We start from the raw sequence: 14,095 nt of genomic DNA on the forward strand, positions 1-14,095 counted from the left end.
AAAAAAAAAAGATGTAATAGAAAAAATAAAGTCATACCCCTCCATGGAAGGCAAACCTGAGGATGATGTCTATTTAACATTTTCTACCCAAGGCAGATATATGAGGTGGAGAAACCTATTTACTTACTTAAAAATTTTCAGATTCTTGACTTTACTAATCCAAAGCAAGGTGTTTGTCTTGATTTGACAGTGGACATGACACTGGGAAAGAAGAAAAAAGTGGAGCCATTTGCTGTGTTCTTAGTCTACCACACTCATTCTTTTCAGAAATCAATAAAGAGGCTGTATGTACAGGGAAGCCATCGGAGTTTAAAATAGCAGAAGAAAATGGAGCTGCATTTACAGGAGGAACTAATCTGATCCAGATTAGTTTGAATGACAAAATTCATGTACACTTTTATGTAGCTGCTCCAGAAATAATGCCTGAGCTTAATCCATTAAAGAAGAAACTGAAAAAAAGATTTCCAAAGTTTATTTGAAATTCCATTGGCTGTGACATCCCCCAAATGTTTGAATTATCTAAAAATGGGGAAGAAAGTAAGGTAGATGAAGAAAAGGAGAACTTTCTCGAGACCAAAATAGCATCGTTGGATATGTCAAATGACCGTATAACTGACAATCTGCACCCAGTTATTAACATAGTTTGTAGGCACAGACTGCTGAGCTTGGGTCCCCTTGGGGTACATTCTTTCCTTCATAGTTCAACAAGTGAAGGTTTGTTACTACAGATTGATCCATTATTGCCTAAAGAAGTAAAAACAGAAGAAAGTAACAAACTGTCTAATGTGTTGAATTGTGAAATTATTTTTAGTGGATTAAGAGGCAACAGAGAATATTATAATTTCTAAAAAAAAAAAAGACATACAAATGGCCAACAGGTATGTGAAAAGATGCTCAACATTAAAGGGAAATGTATATCAAAACCACAACGAGATAACATCTCACTTAGTTGGAATGGCTATTATCAAAAAGTTAAAAAATAATAAATGCTGGCAAGGATGTGGAGAAAGGGGAACGTTCATATACTCTTGGTGGGAATATAATTAGTACAGCCATTATAGAAAACAGTATGGAAGTGCCTCAAAAAACTAAAAAAACTAAAAATAAAACTACCATATGAGCCAGCAATCCCACTGCTGGTTATATATCCAAAAGAAAGGAAATCAGTATATCAAACACTCCCAAGTTTATTGCATCACTATTCACAATAGCTAAGATAGAGAATGAACAGAAGTGTCCATCAACAGATGAATGGATAAAGAAAATGTATATATAAACGATGGAATATTACTCACCCACAAAAAGGAATAAAATTCTGTCGTTTTCAGTAACATGGATAGAACTGGAGGTCATTATGTTAAGTGAAATAAGCCAGGCACAGAAAGACAAATGCTGCATGTTCTCGCTCATATGTGGCAGCTAAAAACTTGACTTCATAGAGGTGGAGAGTAGAATCATGGTTACCAGAGGATGGGAAGGGTGGGGGTGGGTAGGATGAAGAGAAGTTGGCTAATGAGTACACGCATACAGTTAGATAGAAGGAACAAGTTCTAGCGTTCGATGGCACAGTAGGAGATTAGTTCACAACAATATATTGTATATTTTAAAATAGCTAGAAGAGAAGATGTGAAATGTTCCCAACACAAAGAAAATGATAAATGTTCAAGGTGATGGATATCCCAATTACCCTGATTTGATCATTACACATTGTGTGCATGTATCAAAATATCACATGTACCCCATAAATATGTACAAATATTATGTATCGATAAAAAATAAAATTCTGAATATTAAACTAAGGAAATGCTCACATAAAAGGAAGGAAAAAGAAGAGGAGCAGGAAAAAAAAGTCAAAGAGGAAGCTTCTGACCCCAAAGCTTAAGAGATGAAATGAAAGTATGTTGAAGACCCTATAAGAATTGGGACAAGAATTTGTTTGTAAATAATGTAAATAATGCATAAGTAATGAAATAATTAATTCATTGATCAATTAATTTTCTTTTATTCTAGAGGTCAGAGCAGGAAGGAAACTTAGAAATCATCCCCCTTTCAGGAAAGTAACAATTTGTGCAACATCCTTATAAAGAACCTTTCAATTTCAGTGTTGTGTCCAATGATGTGAGGTCACTGCTGTGCTAAGTATACAGTCCAGAGATTTGCAAACACTCAGAGGCAGGTATCAGATCTCATTCCACCACCTCCCAACACCCGTTTTCCCCCTCAAGGTTAGATTTCCACAATCATTCCTGATTGTCTGTTTTGCCAATGTTCTAGAAATGCGGGGTCAGCACTGAGCACACTGCTCTAGAAGTGCCCTTAAAAATCAGAACATTGAGAGTAGATTAAGAAAATGTGGTATATGTATACCATGGAGCACTATTCAACTATAAGAAACAATGGTGATCTAGCACCTCTTGTATTTTCCTGGATAGAGCTGGAACCCATTCTCTTAAGTGAAGTACCCCAAGAATGGAAAAATAAGCACCACATGTACTCAGCAGCAAATTGGTTTTACCAATCAACACCTAAGTGCACATATAGAAATAACATTTATCAGGCGTCGGGCAGATGGGAGTGGGGAGGAGGGGATGAGTATGTACATACATAATGAGTGCGATGCACACCATCTAGGGGACGGACACTCTTGAAGCTCTGACTTGGGGTGGGGGGCAGATAAGGGCAACATACGTAACCTAAACATTTGTACCCCCATAATATGCTGAAATAAAAAAAAAAAATCAGAACATTGAACAGGAAAATAACTTTTCCCTGCTTCAGTCCACAGAGCAGAGCCTGTGGTTGTCCTCAGTTTGGGTCTGTGCTGGACTGATGGTGAGGACTCTTTTTAACAGACTCTCGAGTAAACAAGGTCACTTAGGTCCTGTACTTGTGCACTTGATTGTCTGAACCTAAACATGGCGTATTTTTTGTTACTCCCTATAGAGTTTTATCTTTTTAACACTATTTCAGCTCAGACCTACCACTGGATCTGGTACCTAGTAAATATTTAATACGTATTTTAAAATTTCAATTCTGTCAGCACATATATTCACCCTTCATCTCAGTTTCCAAATTTTTGAAAATCTGACAAGCATACTATATCAGTTAGGGATGCTTTTAGCAGCAAGTAACAGAAAAATCCGTGCTCAAAAACCTAGACAAGAAATCTGGAAGTAGGCAGCCCTGGGTCCATGCTGCTGTTCAGTGATGCCTTAAGGGACCAAGTTTCCTTCCACCTTTTCACATCCATCATCCTTAGCAAACTTGCTTTCACCCTCATGCTTTTTGTCTCTTGGTCTCAAGGTACCTATTGCACCTACATACATCACATGCACATTCCAGACAAGAACAGGCGAAAGAAAAAAGGAAGAAGTTCCATGCCAGTTAGGTCTATCCCTTTTGCACCAGGAAACCAAGAACTTTCCCAAAAGCATCACTCAGCAGACTCTCTTTTGCATCTTTTTAGACAAAAATGGACCACACAACCATTCCTAGACCAATTGCTGGCCAAGAGGAATAACTGATTTGGAACAACCACGATTCATTCCCGGGGACTAAGGGTGGACCTTACCTCCCTGGACTCAAGGGACTTCTGCTAGTACCCAAACAAATTCGGGTTCTGTTAGCAGAAAAGGAGGGCTATGAATATTGGGTCAACAAATGCAGATGCCTGTCATGCGTACCTTCCACCCTGTATATTTGGACAAGCAAGTGTTTGTACAACTTCATTCAAGGTCATCAAAATCATACTACTAGTAAAGGATTTAATAGTAGACCCTAAAAATGACTTGTTTTCCTGCCCAATGAGGTTATTAACTATCCACCATGAACCTAGAATAGGAACTTTGAAACGCCCTAAAATACGTACAAGTGTGCAATTTAGAATTGCAGGCCTGGCTGCTTTGATATTCCACCAACACCCAATTCTTTGTCTTTCTTTTATGCCCCATGTCTAGCTCCCCATAAGAATATGAGTTTGTTTAGGGCAATGATCATGTCTTATCCATGTCCACATCACCAAAACCTAGCACAGCAGTTGACATGAGCTCAATGAATATTTATTTTAAAAATGAAAGTGCAAGTTATTGATGGATTAGACAGTATTATAAAATAGATGTTTTATACCCATTAGATTGTCTTGGAAAAACATTTTTGTGGTGCTGCTAAAATTTCAGCAGTTTAGTTTTCTTCTTGTGTATATCCTCTATTGAAACTATACCATGTAGTGAGTGCTTAAGACTCAGTTTACTTGTGTCTCCATACAATGGAATGTGATTCAGCAAGATTAAAGGAACAGACTCCAGATATGTGCCATGAGATGAATGAACAAAGCATTATGCTCAGTGAAAGAAGCCAGACGGAAGAGAACATGTGTGATGTGATCCAGTTTATATGAAATATCCAGAAAAGGTAGAGCCATAAAGACAGAAAGTAGATTTGCGGTTGCTAGGGGCAGGGGACAATCATGATTAGCAGTAGGTGTACATGAGGAATTGTGTTGGGGTGACAAGAAATGTTCTCAAACAGTTTATGGTGATGGTTGCACAACCTGGTAAATTTACTAAAAAATCACTTGGAGAGGGCGAATTTTATGTTGTGCCAAATATGCTTTGATAATGGTTTTAAGATCAGTTTCAGTCTCTGCAAGTTTTTCAGCAGCCTTAATCAGCAGCACCTCTCTGCATGAAGTTCCAAGTACACATGAACATCTCTCACAGGAGTGCAGTTTTTAAATTCGAGAGCACAGATGCATTTGAGGAGTGTGTTACCCCTCATATAAATCTCTAACGGACTCTCAGATATATCTAGACTGAAATTTCCAACACCAGCATCACTCCCCATTCTAAGTAGCATGATGAAATCTCACACTGTCTGCTCTGTCCTGCCCACGACGTGAGCCTTCCCTTTGTCCCGTGGATCCACTCTGTGGATACTCCCTGCCCATTAGTCACTTAGTAGGCGGTTCACTCATCAGATTGACTGTCGTAGCATCGCGGTGCTTGAATTCAAGTCGCCCTTATATGACATCATAATGACCCCAGAGCACAAGAGCTGTGATACTAGCAATTCAGATAGGCCAAGGAGAAGCCCCCTAAAGTGCTGCCTTTGAGTGAAAAGGCGAAAGTTTTCAACTTAATAAGGAAAGACAAAAATCGCATGCTGATGTTACTAAGATCTACGGTAAGAACGAATCTTCTATCCGTAAAATTGTGAAGGAGGATAGAGAAATTCGCGCTAGTTTTGCTATCATACCTCAAACCGCACAAGTTACAGCCACAGTGCATGCTGAGTGCTTCAAAAGATGGAAAAGGCATTCAATTTGTGGGTGGGAGACGTGAACAGAAACGTGTACTGACGGCCATCAGGTCCTGTACTATCTGCGGTTTCAGGCGTCGACTGGGAGATCTCTGAACGTGTCCCCCTCAGATAAGGCAGGACCACTGACCTTTGTTATGTCACCCCTAGGAAACTAATACAGAGGCCAACTGGTGACAGTGGCCAGGAGGAGGGTGGATCAGAGATGATCTAGGTGAGTCTGGCTTGGGCCACTGGGTCCATGCTAGTGCCGTGATCTGTGCTAATGGACGTAGAACACGTAGAAGAGCAGTGGGTTGGGGCAGGGCACGAGTAACCTGTTCAGTGTCTGACATGTAAGTCACAGCCCCACAGTCCACCTATTTGGACATGTCCAGTCAGCATTTAAAAAGCTAAGCTAGGGAGAGAGGTAGAACTAGGCCGGAGCTATAGATGAGTGAGTCTGAAGAAGACATAAAATTCGTTTAGAAAAGTGTTAATATTCAAATTGGAAAAGCTTCACCTTCATTCTCACGAAGGTGAGACAGACTCTACATGGTGAATGCTGAGTGGTAGGTCCCTCTCCCACTGAACAAGGATCCCCAACCTATCTGACTCTCCAGGGCTGATGTGGGTCAGCTCTGGAACTCCTGTAAGGGGGCAGCACCGCACCCCAGAATATTAGGGAAGTTTCCTCGGGAAGAGAGGTGCGGCCCTGACCGGGACACTCAACCACTCAGAGCCTCGGCTTCTCACTGTGAAGCAACAGGGGGGCGATACATAAAGGCATGTGAGACCCAAAGTAACCTCACAGTCAGTTCAAGCATTTTCATTTTATAGAGGAGAAAAATCGACACAGAGAAGTTAAGTGGTGTATTCAAGGTCATGAACAATTGGGTGTCGGAGCTGGAATTGGAAAGAGCTCTTTTCATTAAAGCATTTCTAAGGTCTCTTTCAGTCTTTAAATCCTACCGTTATAAAAGCAATTTATAAATAGAATAGGGTGGTAGAAGTTTCTAAATGGCACCATCCACCAAAAAATTGCTGTTTAAAGAGAGAACTAATTGGAATTCATCAGTCTCACAATGCAGAGGCCCCACATTAATTCTGTGCACTGGAGCAAAACCCGTATGGCAGATCGTTTGAATGCAGGAGGTCAGTCAGATAGATTGCTTCTTTAGATCTTCAAGAACATTCAAGAACACTGTCAAAATCCTTTCATTACATTCATTTCGTGTTGGATTTTCAATGATGTTTCCTCCCATACAGAAATCGAGCTGGTTGAAAACTTTTCCCAACATGCCCCCACCCTAGTTCAAAAGGAAAACAAATGTGATTGCAGCAGCCTTACTTGAAAGTCAACATCTAGAAATTGTGGTCAAAGCAACTGCTCATTTTCCCAGATGATATGTTTACTGAAAATGAGCTTCCCTGAGGCCACATGGAAGGAGGCTCCAGAGTCTGAGCTGGACTTTGAGTGTGTCTGATGAATAAAGGGAGGGGAGTAGAGGAGTGTTCCCTGCCAGCTGCCACATCCAGGTGGCATCGCACACCAAGGCTGGCTGCTGGAAGCTCACAGCTGTAGAGCAGGAAGCTCGCCCCTCCAGGGAGGGCAGGAGAGAAGAAAGCAGCATTCTCCCTACCTCCCCTCTCCACCTCCTAACTTCTCTGCTTTTCTCTGTCTTGAACCATCCAAATTTCCCCTGAGCCTCCTTTCCCTTTGCTTTGGCTTCATTCTTATTCTTCCCTCTCTGCTCCTCTTTCTATCTTTTTCCTATTTTCCTCTTTACCATGTCTCTTCTTTTTAATACTCAACCCCAACTCTGATCTGTCTACTCCTGGATAAATGGAAATGAAGTCACATTCAATCAATATAAATGCATAATTTCCATGCCTTAAGAAGCCTAATCCTATGGTAATGAATGGGGTCTGCCCTCTCCTCCTGAAAACCTCCAAATGGTGATGAGCTGGTCACCATAGATCAGAACCACCAGCCCAAGGCGGACCTACCAAGCTCCATAAAGGCAGCGCCATCTTGGTTCCCTGGTTCCCTGAATGACCAAACATCAAAATCATCAAAATTTAATAATACCAATTTCTAGTTCCATTCCCAGTTGAGATAGAAAACTGAGCATGTGTAGGAAGCACCCCTTCTACTCCTAAATATAGAATAGGTGGAAATGCTGGAAAAAAACATGCGCATGTTGATATACTTAATGCCACTAAGTTGTACACTGAAAAATGGTTAAGGTGGTAAACATTATATATATTTTACCATAATAAAACTAAACAGGGCAACCAAAGTCAATCAGTGTCAAGATAGGGAAAATAGGAGGTCATTGTCATTGGGAAAAGGGGCCATCTGATGCGTGTGTGTGTGTGTGTGTGTGTGTGTGTGTATAGACAGATAAAAATTTATACAGCATAGCCAAATTCAAAAGAAAGGAATAAAATTTTGAGAATAAGACCTTCAAAGACATAGCAGTGAAAAGGTATTAAACTGAGGCAGCCCTCAGGTGTGTGGGGAGCAGATATGTACCTCAGAACTGAAGCTCCAGAATTGAAGCCCCTAAGTCAGTCCTGCTCAGTAGGTGCTGGAATTGAGCTCCTTGAATGAAGCCAAGAGTGAAAAAGCCAAGAACCCTCTCTGAAGAGTGACCAGAAAACTCTCCCAAAAGTGATAAAGCTGCTAGAATGTCTTCCTATTACTCCAGAGGCTGATCAAACCATAATTCTAGACTGTCTCTGAAGATTTTAATCTAGGCAGAAATCAGAACCAGGAGAATCTTTGCAATGAAATCTGATTCAATCCTGTACCTTGCATCTCATGTTAGCAAATGAGCAGTTAGCACAGAAATAGACCCTTGGTTTCTAAAGCTGAAACTTTGGAATTTTGCCTGGAACCAATCATTATTTTATTTGCCCAAAGCCTGTATCAGACATAGGTCATATGTATCCAACAGGCACCCCTTATTGGCTTTTTATGGATGTTAATTAACAGCTCCATTGTTGGCAGGCCATTTGGAGACACTTGGCTAGAAACACCAGCTGCTTCGCTGAAGTTACGGATATGTCTGAGCCTTCCACCGAGGGCTGTAAAGTCTTAATGGAGCCGCAGCACCATGGAGGGATTCAGGCCAATTTGGATTTTGTAGCATGTACATGAACCACTGTTTCCTGTCCTGCTCTGATTTTTGTTCAGTTTCCTTCTGCCTGGACTAGCCACCCCCAGAATACTAACCTAAGAAAGTGGTTATTATTTGTCACTTAGCATCCAGGCCACTAAAATACAGATTTACAAAGGGCGTTTCCATCCCTGAGACAGCGATGCCTTCCATTCCTATACAATGCTTAAAGTTTACCAAATGTTTTCACAGGATAACCCAGTTCCTATGAGGTAGGTCATGGGGCTGGATTTACTCTCCTCAAATGAGAAAAAGAGGTTCAGGGAGACTTTGGGACTCACCCAAATACACACAGCAGAGCTGGGGCTCACAGGTTTGCAGTCCACTGTACCAGGCGCCCAGGTGGCCTCTGCATCCAATGTCCATGACCTCCCATTCTCCCTGACTTGATGCTGATTGCCTCTGGCTGCCATGCACTCTTTATTTTTATTGTTGTAAAATATAGCATAAGCCATTTTAAGTGTACAGTTCAGTGGCATCGAGTACATTCACATTGTTGGGCAACCATCACCACCATCCATCTACAGAGGAATAGAAACCTCCAGGGATCATCCCTCAGCACAAACACCAAATTCACAACTATCCACGCAAACAAGGAAGCACCTTCAGAACCAAAAATCAGTTGAGCGATCATACTACTTGGTTTGAGCTTTATATGAAGGACAGAGGCACTGGAGAGGGCAGAAAAGACAGCTTGTGTTCCCTACACCACCCCTGCCCCACCCCCACCCCCAGTGGAGAGAGAATCTGTGTGTCTGGGGGAGGGAGAGTGAAGTGACTGCAGGACTTTGCATTGAAACCCAGCACCACCCTGGCACGGGGAACACAGCACAGGGCAGAAATCTGCCAATGCTCACGGAGAGAGCATTTAGACCAGCCGGGCCAGAGGGAAATGCTCCACCCCAAAACCGGAGTTCCTGCTAGCCCCATCGCCAGCTGAGAAAAAGCAGCCTGGTGCCTGGACTAAATTCATAAGGTGGTCGGGTCACAAAGGCTGCAGTCCTTGGGCAATTCCTGTGGCTGTGCTGGCTCGGAGTCAGTAGACTTGGGGTGCACATGACCCAGTGAGACAACAGTGGTGGCAGCCAACCCAGTATCTGTGTCACACCCCACCCCTCCCCCACTCCAGACAGTGCAGCTCTCCTAGGAAGAGTTTTCTTCCACTTGGGGAAAGGAAAGGGGAGAGCTCAGAGGACTTTGTTTTGCAACTTGGGTACCAGCTCAGCCACAGTAAAATAAAGTGCCAAGCAGACTCCTGAAGCCCCTGAGTCCAGGCCTTAGTTCCTAGAAGGCATTTCTGGGCCCACCCTGGGCCAGAAGGAAACATGCTGCCCTGAAGGGAAGGAATCAGTCCTGGCAGGATCCACCACCTGCTGACTAAAGAGCCCTTGGGCTTTGAATAAACATCAGAGGTAGGGAGGCAACAGTCACTATAAGCTTTGGGTGAACTTGGCTGGCTTCAGGTATGACCTGGTGCTGGTGGCCACAAAGGAATGCCCACGTCACTCCTGCCCCAACTCCATCAGCCCAGCACAGAGAATGAGGGAAGCGAGTGAGAGACTTTGCCTGGTAATCCAAGGAATTCTCTCATATCTTACCCAAGTCCACCAAGGTGGTACCACCAGGCATATGCAAGAGTCACAGCATTACTGGGCTTGGGGGCCCCTCCAGTACTGATACAGCTGTAGTGACCCAAGACTTAGATCACAACACTCAATTCCCTTTGATTATCTGGAAAGCTTTCTCAAGAAGGACGGTTTCGAACAAGTCCAGACTGCAAAGATTAAAATAAACACCTAATTTTTCAATGCCCAGACATCGATGAACATCCACAGCATCATGAACACCGAGGAAGACATGACCTCACCAAATGAACTAAATAAGGTACCAGTGACCAATCCTGAAGTTATGGCGCTATGACAAAGAATTCAAAATAGCTGTCCTAAAAAAGCTCAAAGAACTTCAAGACAACACAAAGAAGGAATTCAGAAGCCTATCAGAGAAATTTAACAAAGAGATTGAAATAATAAAACAAAATCAAGCAGAAATTCTGGAGCTTGAAGAAAGAATTAGTGAGACTGAAGACAGGCTATTTGAAAATACACAGTCAGAACAGAAAAAAGAATAACGAATAAGTAAGAATGAAGCATAGCTACAAGATCTAGGAAATAGTCTCAAAAGAGCAAATCAAACAGTTATTGGCCTTAAAAACAGAGGTAGAGAGAGAGATTGGGGTAGAAGTTTTATTCCAAGAAATAATAACAGAGAACTTTCCAAATCTAGAGAAAGACATCAATATTCAGGTATAAGAATGTCATAGAACACCAAGTAGATTTAACCCAATCAAGGTTATCTCAAGGCATTTAATAAGCAAGCTCCTAAAGGTCACTGATAAAGAAAAGGTCCTAAGGGAAGCAAGAAAAAAGAAAAAAGTAACATATAAGGGGGCTCCAATACATCTGGCAGCAGACTTCCCAGTGGAAACCGCACAGGCCTGGAGGAGTGGCATGACATATTCAAAGTGGTAAAGGAAAAAAACCTTAACCCTAGAATATTATATCTTGCAAAAATATCCTTCAAACATGATGGAGAAATAAAGACTTTCCCAGACAAACAAAAGCTGAGGAATTTCATTAACACTGGACCTGTCCTATAAGAAATGCTAAAATGAGTTCTTCAATCTGAATGAGAAGGACATTAATGAACAACAAGAAATCATTTGAAAGTACACAACTCACTGGCAACAGTAAGTACACAAATACAGAATACTCTGTTGCTGTCATTGTGGTATATAAACCACTCATCTCTTGAGTAGGAAGACCAAAAGACAAACCTATCAAATATAACAACTTGTTGAGAGATAGACAGTATAAAAAGATCTGGATGGAAACAACAAAAAGTTAAAAAATGAGGCGGGGGGTGGAGTTAAAAGGTAGAATTTCTGTTAGATTTCTCTTTGTCTGTAAGCAGAGTTGTCATATGTTTAACATAATTGGTTATAACATGTTTTTGGTAAGCCTCATGGTAACCTCAAATCAAAAAACCAACAACAAATACACAAAAAATAAAAAGCAAGAAATTAAAACACACTACCAGAGCAAATCACTTTTAACAAAGGAAGCCAGGAAGGAAGGAAGAAAGAGAAAACCACGAAACAACCAGAAATCAAATACCATAGCAGTAGTAAGTCCTTGCCTATCGATAATAACATTGAATGTGAGTGGACTGAACTCTCCAATCAAAAGACATAGAGTGGCTGAATGGATAAAAAAAATAAAAGCCTTATTATATGTTGTCTTCAAGAAACACACTTCCCCTATAAAGACACTCATACACTGAAAATAAAGGGATGGAAAAAGATATTCCATGCAAATGGAAACCAAAAAAAGAGCAGAAGTAGCCATACTTCTATCAGACAAAATATATTTCAAGACAAAAATTGTAAAAAGAGACAAAGAAAGTCATTATATAAGGATAAAGTGGTGAATTCAGCAAGACGATATAACAATTCTAAATATATATGCACCCAACACTGGAGCACCCAGATACATAAAATCTTCCATCTTCAGAACATTTTCCTCATCCCAAACTGAGACTCTGTTCCCATTAAACAATAACTTCCCACTCCCCACTCCCCACATCCCCCAGCTCTGGTAGCCACAATTGTACTTTCTATCTCTGTGAATTTGACTACTATGGGAAGCTCATGTAAGTGAAATCAGACAGTATTTGTCTTGTGTCTGGCTTTTTTCACTTTAGCGTAATGTTTTCAAGGCGCATCCATGTTGCAGTGTGAGTCAGAATTTCAATCCTCCTTAAGGCTGAATAATATGCACCATATGTCTAGACTACATTGTGTTCATCCCTTCGTTTGCTATGATGCTCTGTATTCTTACCTCCTTCTTTGAGAAATGGCACTTCAGCTTTCTTTTAGGAAATTATCGCTTCCCATTGGGTAAAGTCTGGTACAAGTATTAATTAAGTTTCTCTGGGCAGAAAACAACCTAAGTAGCTGCTCTCTCCAAGAACTTGAAACTCAAGCAACATGATAAATAGAGTAAAAATGGAAAAGGCTTAAAAAAAAAAAAATACACACACAGCTATACCCTGGCAAGACTGAGTGGTCGTTTTGGCTACATAGAACTGTTCCAGTTCTTATTCATTCCCAAGCCTGCTTTTCCAGCCTTTCCTTTGATTATGCAATTTACACCTCAGCCAATATTAGGTTCTGCTGCTGGAAACCAAAGAACTCTAACGTTCATCACAACTAAATAAGGGGTACCCTACTTCTAGAGCCTCCATCCTGCCTATGGGCTTGATTTAGTTCCCCCTTAAAAGAATACATTCAATATTCACTTTTGTATTATTTACTTACATAGATTTGTGGGGACAGGGTACAGACTGTAGGGGGCAGGGGAGGGAAAAATAGGACTATGATGCCATCTATTTGCCCTATAGACGAACTTGAATTTCTTTTAAGAACCTATTTATATTCTTTTTTGCTTATTTTTATGTCAAATCTTGGCCAAACATATAATGACTTAGTTATCAGTATTTCTAGGTTTTATAACTCCTTCCAATCTGGTCTCCACAAATATCTTGGAAGTCTTTGGAATGTATTTCTAGGATGACCTAGATTTCCATAAGTGTTCTACTATACCAAATACTGACAGTCATGTTCTTGTTTTCTCCTACCAAAAAATGTTCTATTTCTTTCAAAATATTCATTCAGCCAGCAAACAATGACTGAACACCTAAAATACACCAGGCACTGGGCTAGGTTCCAGGGACCCAGCAACAAACAGGACAGACATGCCCTATGTGCTTGTGAAGATCACTGGGCAACAATATGTAAAATTCCAACTCAGCTAAATAAGAAACTTTGAAGGAGGATGTCATCTGGTCAGGGACGCAGAAAAGCCTTCCCCAGGAAAGGATGACTGCAATGAATTTTGTAATAAAGGCTAAGTAGGCTAAGTAGGAGTTACCTACGTGGAATAGTGGGGGGCTAGGCAAGAAGGAAGGGTCTTTGCAGAAGAACAGACAACACATGCAAAAGTTCTGTGGTTGAAGATGGCCTGGCATCTCTGTCTCATGAAATTTCCATGGAAAAACTTCCATGCTTATTTCATCTAATAGCTTTCACAAGGATGTTCTTTCTGAAATTGCTTTAATATACAATATCTAATGTTGAACTCATAACAGCGCTGTTAGACCAAGAATTACCAGGTTTGGGCAAGGTCCCAGCTTCTGTGGCCCATTTCTCATCTGCCTCCTTACCTTCCTCTGCATACTCTCATCCACTTGATCTTCACCTGCAGGTTCTGCCCAGCTGCACCGCCCAGGCTGAGACAGGAAGGATGAAAGGACTCCAGGTTCAAGTCAGTATGGTGGCTAGTTCATCCCAACCTGGTGCCTCAGTTCTGATAATCAGGTCACTAACATAAGACTGTCTTCCCTGCACACCTAGTGACAGCTCCCTGTCTGGGTAACCTTCCTGGTGCTCCCACCACTGTCTAGCTTTTGGGCTCTGCCTTGCTTTTTCCTATCTCCTTGCTGGGAAGCAGAGCCCTGCCCCTGACTTCCAGCAGAGTCCTGCTGTCCGAACCAGATCT

General features: G+C 41.4%; 1 pseudogene; it reads left to right on the top strand.

The window, feature by feature from the left end:
* Positions 1 to 7: 7 nt before the first annotated feature.
* Positions 8 to 848, top strand: LOC105827158 (annotated as a pseudogene).
* The last annotated feature ends 13,247 nt before the right edge of the window (positions 849 to 14,095 follow it).

The sequence above is a fragment of the Propithecus coquereli genome, unplaced genomic scaffold, assembly GCF_000956105.1.
Source record: "Propithecus coquereli isolate 6110/MARCELLA unplaced genomic scaffold, Pcoq_1.0 Scaffold98, whole genome shotgun sequence".
NCBI lineage: Eukaryota > Metazoa > Chordata > Mammalia > Primates > Indriidae > Propithecus > Propithecus coquereli.